The sequence below is a fragment of the Macrobrachium rosenbergii genome, chromosome 6 (assembly GCF_040412425.1).
Source record: "Macrobrachium rosenbergii isolate ZJJX-2024 chromosome 6, ASM4041242v1, whole genome shotgun sequence".
NCBI classification, from domain to species: domain Eukaryota; kingdom Metazoa; phylum Arthropoda; class Malacostraca; order Decapoda; family Palaemonidae; genus Macrobrachium; species Macrobrachium rosenbergii.
The window spans coordinates 31,649,012-31,656,511 of record NC_089746.1 but is presented as its reverse complement, the minus strand read 5'-3'; the positions used below and the strand labels follow the sequence as shown (position 1 = coordinate 31,656,511).

Below are 7,500 nucleotides of genomic sequence, written 5' to 3'. Positions count from 1 at the left end.
CACTTTCACAACTGATCCCTGATCCCCATTATCTGCCCAGAGCAACCAGATTTGCTAAACAGCACCACCAATATGCTGTAAATGTGCCTTGCTGTCGAACTTTTCAGTTCCAGAAGACCTTTATTCCTCACACCGTTAGACTGTGGAACAGCCTCCCAGAGAAAGTCGTGCAATTGGAACGTCAGAAGTTCAAGAGAAGGTGCAATACATTACTACCCCAATATTGTTTTAATAAATCTGTTTGTCCTCTTTTTTGTTTATGTATTTCTTTCTTTACCTCCTCCTTACTTCTTCCTAATGAACACCATATTCTTTGGAAGCTTGAATTTCAAGCCAATGGCCCCTGTGGGCTTGTCCCATATGAATAGGTTTCATCTTCAGAATAATAGTAATAATAAGTCAATCACCCTGTTACAAAGCTTCAGCATTGATGGTTGGCTGAATGGAAGGTATATATGGGTGGATGTTTAATGAAAATGAAAGAAAAGGTAGAAACTGTTGAGATAATTGTTTATTTACTGGAGGCTGTGTGGCCTAAACGAATTGATAGGTGATAAATGTGGAAACATATACTTGTAGAATGGTTATTGTAGGTGAAAGTATGCATCAGTGTGTTTTGAAATTATTTGCTCATATGGAAAGGACGATTGTATGGTAAAAAAAAGTGTGCACAATTCAAAAGCGTTAGGAGGAAGGAGAGAGACTAGAATTTACTGTTTATATATAATGGACTGAAAGCCGTTGGTCAGGTAATCTGAGATGAGGATATAGCATCTAGAGAACTTCCTCTGCTATCTTTTGATTAAGACATTTCAGGTGAACCTTCATGATGAAGGCTGTTGCGAGAAGGAAAATTCATGAAAACTTTAGAGCGTTATTTTTGGGCGCTGAGTTGAATTCGTAATGATACAGATTTGTGTTGTGAAGTCTCTGACAGGTTTGATCATCAGTTTAAAGATATGGGTTTTACCTCACCTATATTTGTAAATAAGAATTAGTTGAGCGTGCGTACGTATTCGGTTGTTCCCTATCTTAATGTTCATGCATTCTTTCGGTTCGCCTCCACAATTCATGTCGGATGATTGGAAGTTTGATTTGTAGCTGGTCAGTTTGCATTGCTTCAGTCATAGACAGTGCTTGTGATCCGCCACAGCTGCCCTCATCCTTCTGTTATCTCTCTCTCTCTCTCTCTCTCTCTCTCTCTCTCAGCTTTTGTCAGTGAGTGGAGTGTCTTACTTTTTGTCTTCGTAGGTATGTCGTAAGTTGGGCTTCGTGGACCGAATTTTTGTCGAAGTAGAGCAGCGGAGAAGATCGAAGGAACTGACCTAAATTGAGCGGGAAGAAGGTAGTACAAAGGCTAGTAAGGGTTGATGGGATGGGTGAATCACCTTAAAGAGGAGGAATCATTATCTCGCCGCGTGGTGAAAGAGACACCCTTTTCCCTGATTTTCTTGGTCTGCATCGTTATTATAATCTTTTAGACTCCCTCCCTGCTTGCCAGTTTTCGTTATTCGGTTCGAAGTGCTGCCTGTGCGTGTCCCGTTACAGCCAAATTCATTCCAGTTCCCTGCCACTTGAGTTACAAGAGTGATGAGAGAAGCATGAGCAATCTAAATCCATACTGATTCTTCTTGAGTCGCTCTCACCATCTTGTCTTCCCACTCGTCTTTGGTTTTATTTGAGTATTTTTTTTTTCTGACGAAAGATTCTGTCCCGACAAAAACGCGACTGAGACTTCCAAAAACATAATGGTCGTTTGTTGATGTCTTTCCATGGAGTTGCATTTTTTCATCATTTGTAAGTCTCCCGTAGCTTCTATCCGCATACTGCCATCGTCATATTAGGTTGCAGATTTCAGCCCCGACAGCCCGCATTGATTTTCCTCGAAGGAGAAACGGGGATTGATATTCCGTCTGCTTCTATGGGCTTAACAGAGACCGGGAGGTCGTGTCGGGAATTTTTCTGAAATTGTGGTAATGTCCCGTGGACAATCTGTAGGGTTTTCTGATAGAGAATGGGAGTAAAAGTTTCCCATAAAACACACACACACACACACACACACACACAGCTTGTGAATTCTATGTCGAAGGACTAAAAAGGCGGTTTTGTAGCCGTTTACGATTGTTAATGTATGTTGATGTTCGATAATTGGTCATTATACTTTGATTTCTTTTTAGGGAATAATGATGTCTAGATATCAGATTCCGGTTTCTAGGTCTTTTTTGCATTATGTTCGCAATAATGAAACTAATTATACTCTAATCAGCCTGAAGACTGATTTTTAACGAAGATTAATTATATATATTAACAGTTTTTAGTTTTCTGTAAAAGAAAACTATTGAGATGGCTTTGTCTGTCCGTCGGCACTTTTTCTGTCCGCCCTCAGATCTTAAAAACTATTGAAGCCAGAGGGCTCCAGATTGGTATGTTGATCATCCACCCTCCAGTCATCAAACATACGAAGTTGTAGCCCTCTATTCTCAGTAGTTTTTATTTTATTTAAGGTTACAGTTCCATAATCGTACTTCTGGTACCGCTATAAGTACCAACAACACATGCCACCACCAGACCGTGGCTGAGTTTCATGGGCCGTGGCTGAAAGTTTCATACAGCGTTATATGCTGTATAGAAAATTCGATTGCGCCGAAGAAACTTCGGCGCATTGTTTACTTGTTGTAATATGATCTATCACATTATGCTCCCATGTGGTTGCTTAATTAAGGAGTAAAACATTACTTCAAGACCCCAAGTGTGGTATTTGGAGGTTCTTCAGTTCACCATGAATCAAGTCCATTTTGCTATGAAAGGGAATTAGGCACTTGTAGTGTTTGGAGCGAAATAATTGTCGGTTTTAGTTTTCTGTAAAAGAAAACTATTGAGATGGCTATTTGTCTGTCCGCCCTCAGATCTTAAAAACTACTGTTATGTTGTTCATCCACCCTCCAATCTTCAAACATAGCAAATTGCAGCCCTCTAGCCTCGGTAGTTTCTATTTTATTTAAGGTTAATGTTCGCCATTGATCGTGCGTCTGGCACCGCTAGAGGTGCCAGCCGCCGACGTATCTCCACTTGACCGCATCTGGGGAGCAACTGAGCGCTGCCAGGTCGTGGCTGCCAGTTTCATGCTGCAGCACATCGCGAGTTTCATACAGCGCTATACGCTGTACAGATAACTCGATCGCGACGAAGAAACTTCGGCGCATGTTTTACTTGTTTGTGTCGGGTTTGATGTCAAAGGAATCGGTTGGTCCTCTGCAAACGAAGAGATAGCGATATGTGCTGCCTGGGTGATTCGGGAGATGCTGGAATAGGCGTCAGCGTCATTAGTTTATTACCTTGCAGTACGTTGAGAGTCGTGTCATCAAAAATGATCAGAGTTGATGATATTTCACTTTCTTTACCTGGCCATGTTTTAGTTTGTTTTTGAAGTTTCTAAAAGTGATCTCTCTCTCTCTCTCTCTCTCTCTCTCTCTCTCTCTCTCTCTCTCTCTCTCTCTCTCTCTGGTCTCCGAATCAGGCAAAGCTTCATGATTCTAAATCCTGTTGTTTGTTTCCTTTTCCTTGACTGTTTGTGTGCTTACCTTAATCTTTTAATGCCTAGACACTGAATTGTGTATTACTTTAGGTCAGAAATGAAAACAATAGTAACTACAGACCGTGTTAATGTTCAGAACGTTTGGAATGAACGTTTTATTTTTCTCATCCTTGCGTTGTTGAAAAAACAAGAATAAAAATGATAAAGAGAAAAAGTTAGTTTTATTGTATGTGTCTTTGTCGGTGTTAGTGATGCAAACTGAAACTGCTATCGTCAAAGATTTCCATGTCAGACTGACTGAGACATCAGCCTGGCTCCAGACAACCGTTTGTGATCATAATGCTTGACGCCTTAATCAAAGGGATGAACACATCATGATCTGCCATTTTCGCTTCCTAGTCTGAGTAGCGGAGATTAGAATTTGTTGATGATTGATTGCCTTTCGCTTGATGAAGGTATCTAGGTCTGTCTTATGTTCTGGAAATCATTTTATGAATATAACTGACAAATTTCCTCAGTGGTTGTTCTTGGTGTGAATGATGGGTGCTGTAAGAAATAAAAAACGCCTTCAGCGTTCATCTCTCTTGCCGTGTTGATGTCATCCAAGTGTATACTTTCTTGGTATGTGTATATATATGCGTTGGCGGGGTGTAGGTGTCTCTCAGACGTCTTTCACTGACGGCTGCAAACATAATGAAAAAGAACCAAAGAAATTGGTGTGATTTTTGGACCAGTTGAATGAATGAGCTTTTCGAGACCGCATCATAAGGTGAAAGAAGACTGTTTACGTCTAATCGTATGCTGCAGCGCCAGACAAACCTCTTGAAGTGGATGTGTCACCAGAATGAGGGAAATGACAGATGCACGAATCCATCCCACCTATACAGGACTGTGTGAACGTATCAAGGCTCAACTGCTGTCCACCAAGGCTGTTCAGCGTCTCGTAGAGTTACCATAGCCCTAGATACCTATGATAGTTTGGCTGAGTCAAAGGTTCACCCAAAGTAAAGCAAAGTAAAAGTTTGCTCGAAGGAAGAAGAATATTGGGTCGAGCGCACAGAAACAGGAATTCGTCAATAAATAAGCATTTTCTTCAGAATGAGGAAGTTCTTTCCTACCTTCATTCATTACTTCCTTCCTAAGTATATTGCACTTGGCGGATGGATTGGATCTGGTATGAGTGACTGTTTATCCGATAACTCATTCTGAGAGGAGTTGTATAACGAACAAACGAGTTTTTTCGCAAACTAATATTCTGACAAATTCGTATTTGTAATCGAAACTGGTTTTTCCTTGATACTGAACATGAACGTTTTGTGAAACTTTGGCGAATGCTTGGAGCTCCTAGGCATCTTGCGACTGCTGGTGCTACTGCTGCTAACGGCTAACAACTGACGCGACATCCCTTCAGGTCAATGATGATATATATATATATATATATATATATATATATATATATATATATATATATATATATATATATATATATATATATATATATATATATATATATATTTGAGTCAACAAAATTCGAAATATTTGAAAGACGTTGAGTCTACTCTTCAGAATTCAATGAGTGGACTTTGTTCTGCCCAGGTAGTGAGTGGTTGATTAGTTTTTCTTACAAAAAATTCTCTACTAGCAAATTTTAAACAATGAGAATGTTGTGGTCAAGTCTGGAAGGTTCTCAGCGCACGGCTTTCGGATCAGATAAAGATAGCCCATTCTGAACATTTCTTATTCAGACTTGGATTTTTTATTCTGAAGCAAATTCCTGGAGGAAACAGTGAAAACGGAGAACCAGTATTGTAACTTTTCCAAAATAGTCGCTTGTGTAAGAAGCTGATATTATAAGAAAGCATAAAGGCATTGAATGTTCCTGGAAGTTTGATTCTTATTAGCGAAGGGATGGGTTGAAAGTAGCGTATGCTTAGCTTCCCCTTGTCCATGGATTCGTTATTGAAGTGTTTTCATCAGTCCCATGGAATCGTACAGGTAACTGGAAAAAGAAAAGTTCAGTCATGTGTGGAAGGAATTGGTGAGTGCTTTGCTCACAAAAATTGATAAAGGCTTTGCTGTCAGAGAGGATGCGGTAACATTAATGTACTAAAGATTAAATAGCAGTTTAACCAGATTACAGGAAATTCGCTCCTGCTAATGTATTTTGGTCTCATTGTCTGATCGATTGAGTATATATAGAAAATTTTGGACGTGGCTCCCGTAAGCTTGGTGCATGCTTTCAAAAAAAAAGTTAAGTACACCTTAGTTTTACCAGACCACTGAGCTGATTAACAGCTCTCCTAGGGCTGGCCCGAAGGATTAGACTTATTTTACGTGGCTAAGAACCAATTGGTTACTTAGCAACGGGACCTACAGCTTATTGTGGAATCCGAACCACATATAGCGAGAAATGAATTTCTATCACCAGAAATAAATTCCTCTAACTCTTCATCAGCCGACCGGGGGAATTAAACTTCGGCCCATCGAGTGACAGTCTGAAGCTCAACCGACTCAGCCAACAAAGGGCTGCATGCTTTCAAAACCTGTTCTAAAGCCATGGAGCCACTCGGATGTCTCCTTCCTCAAAGAATAATTACAGCTTAAATGAGATAGATTTGGTGCCCAGTTTCTTGGCGTATATGTTTCTTCAGATTTTTAGGGTATGGTTGCTTATTTATTTATTTATTTGTATTAATATATATGTATAAATTTACGTTTATTACCTCCCGCTAGAAGACTGTATAGTTTGAATTGCTTGGTAGTTTTTCTCTTTGTATATTTAGCAAGTTTCTTCAAAAGGTTGTGGCAGCATTTACGAAAATTTTGCCAAAGGCGGACCTAAGGACTAGCAACAAATGAATAGATTTTGGGATAAATAGGAATGTAATTAAGGGGAGAAGAGACCGTTGAGTGTATTGCTCTGCCGTATTTCAGATGTTATATACGCACCATACTGTAGAATTTGGCGGACGGATTTGATCATTATTTTTGCTGAGGAAATTCCATGACTGTAAGTTAAGTCTCTCTCAACATGTAAGATTCGCTTTTAGCCAGACAATTAACCATTGTAGTTAATAAAGAGAGCTGCTCACAAGGTTCGACATGACACAGGCGGGGTTTGCGCTCTCTGTGTGCTTTTTGCTCGCCAGTGATTTCCTCTTTAGAATGTGTAGACATAAAAAAATGAGAGATTCTGTTCATCAGATAAAGAGAGATTCTGTTTAGTTTCATTTTAATGGTACTGGAGCAGTATATTGGTCATTAAGAAAGGGTGGTTGAAGTAGCGCTTAAAGGAAAACGAGCGAGAAAGTAAGGCTTCAGCAGCAGACCAGACGTCAATTATGTCATGAGTATGCACATTCCCTGGATGGAATACAATAGTAGAATATTACTTTTTGAAATATTTTTTGCTAATTTGCCAGTAAACTTTACCAAATAAAACAAGCTAGTTCTCTCTCTCTCTCTCTCTCTCTCTCTCTCTCTCTCTCTCTCTCTCTCTCTCTCTCTCTCTGTTTGTGCTCAGGTTGGCTATGTATACGTTTTCAACACATTTAATTTAATGCTAAGGTATTACCTTGGGTATTCCTTTTACTGCATGGATACAAATAATTCTCGGCTGGCCACAGCAAAAATTTGCCCAATTACCCACCGAGATAGATGGAATTCGCCACATCCCCATGGAAGGAAGATGCGGTTTGAGACTGTTGGGAGAGGAGGGAGAGGGAGAGGAAGATAGAAGCAGGAGTTGGAAGAACAAGCTAAAGAGTACGAATTGGGTGGCGAGAGAGAGAGAGAGAGAGAGAGAGAGAGAGAGAGAGAGAGAGCAAGTGGCAGCCTAGTGTTGTCATCTCGGGAACCGAGTACGGTATAGTATTGAACGAGAGAGAAAAGGGAATTTATCCTGTTTCGTTCTCTCTCTTCTCTCTTTCTCCCCTTCCTCCTGTTCAGTCTTTCTCATCGTTCTC

The 7,500-nt window shown here is 40.1% G+C and overlaps 1 protein-coding gene across 3 annotated transcripts in view; it reads left to right on the top strand.

Moving 5' to 3' along the window:
• The window catches only part of aralar1 (calcium-binding mitochondrial carrier protein aralar1), a 335,053-nt gene that overhangs the window by 147,503 nt on the left and 180,050 nt on the right, over positions 1–7,500 (top strand). The window lies entirely within an intron of this gene.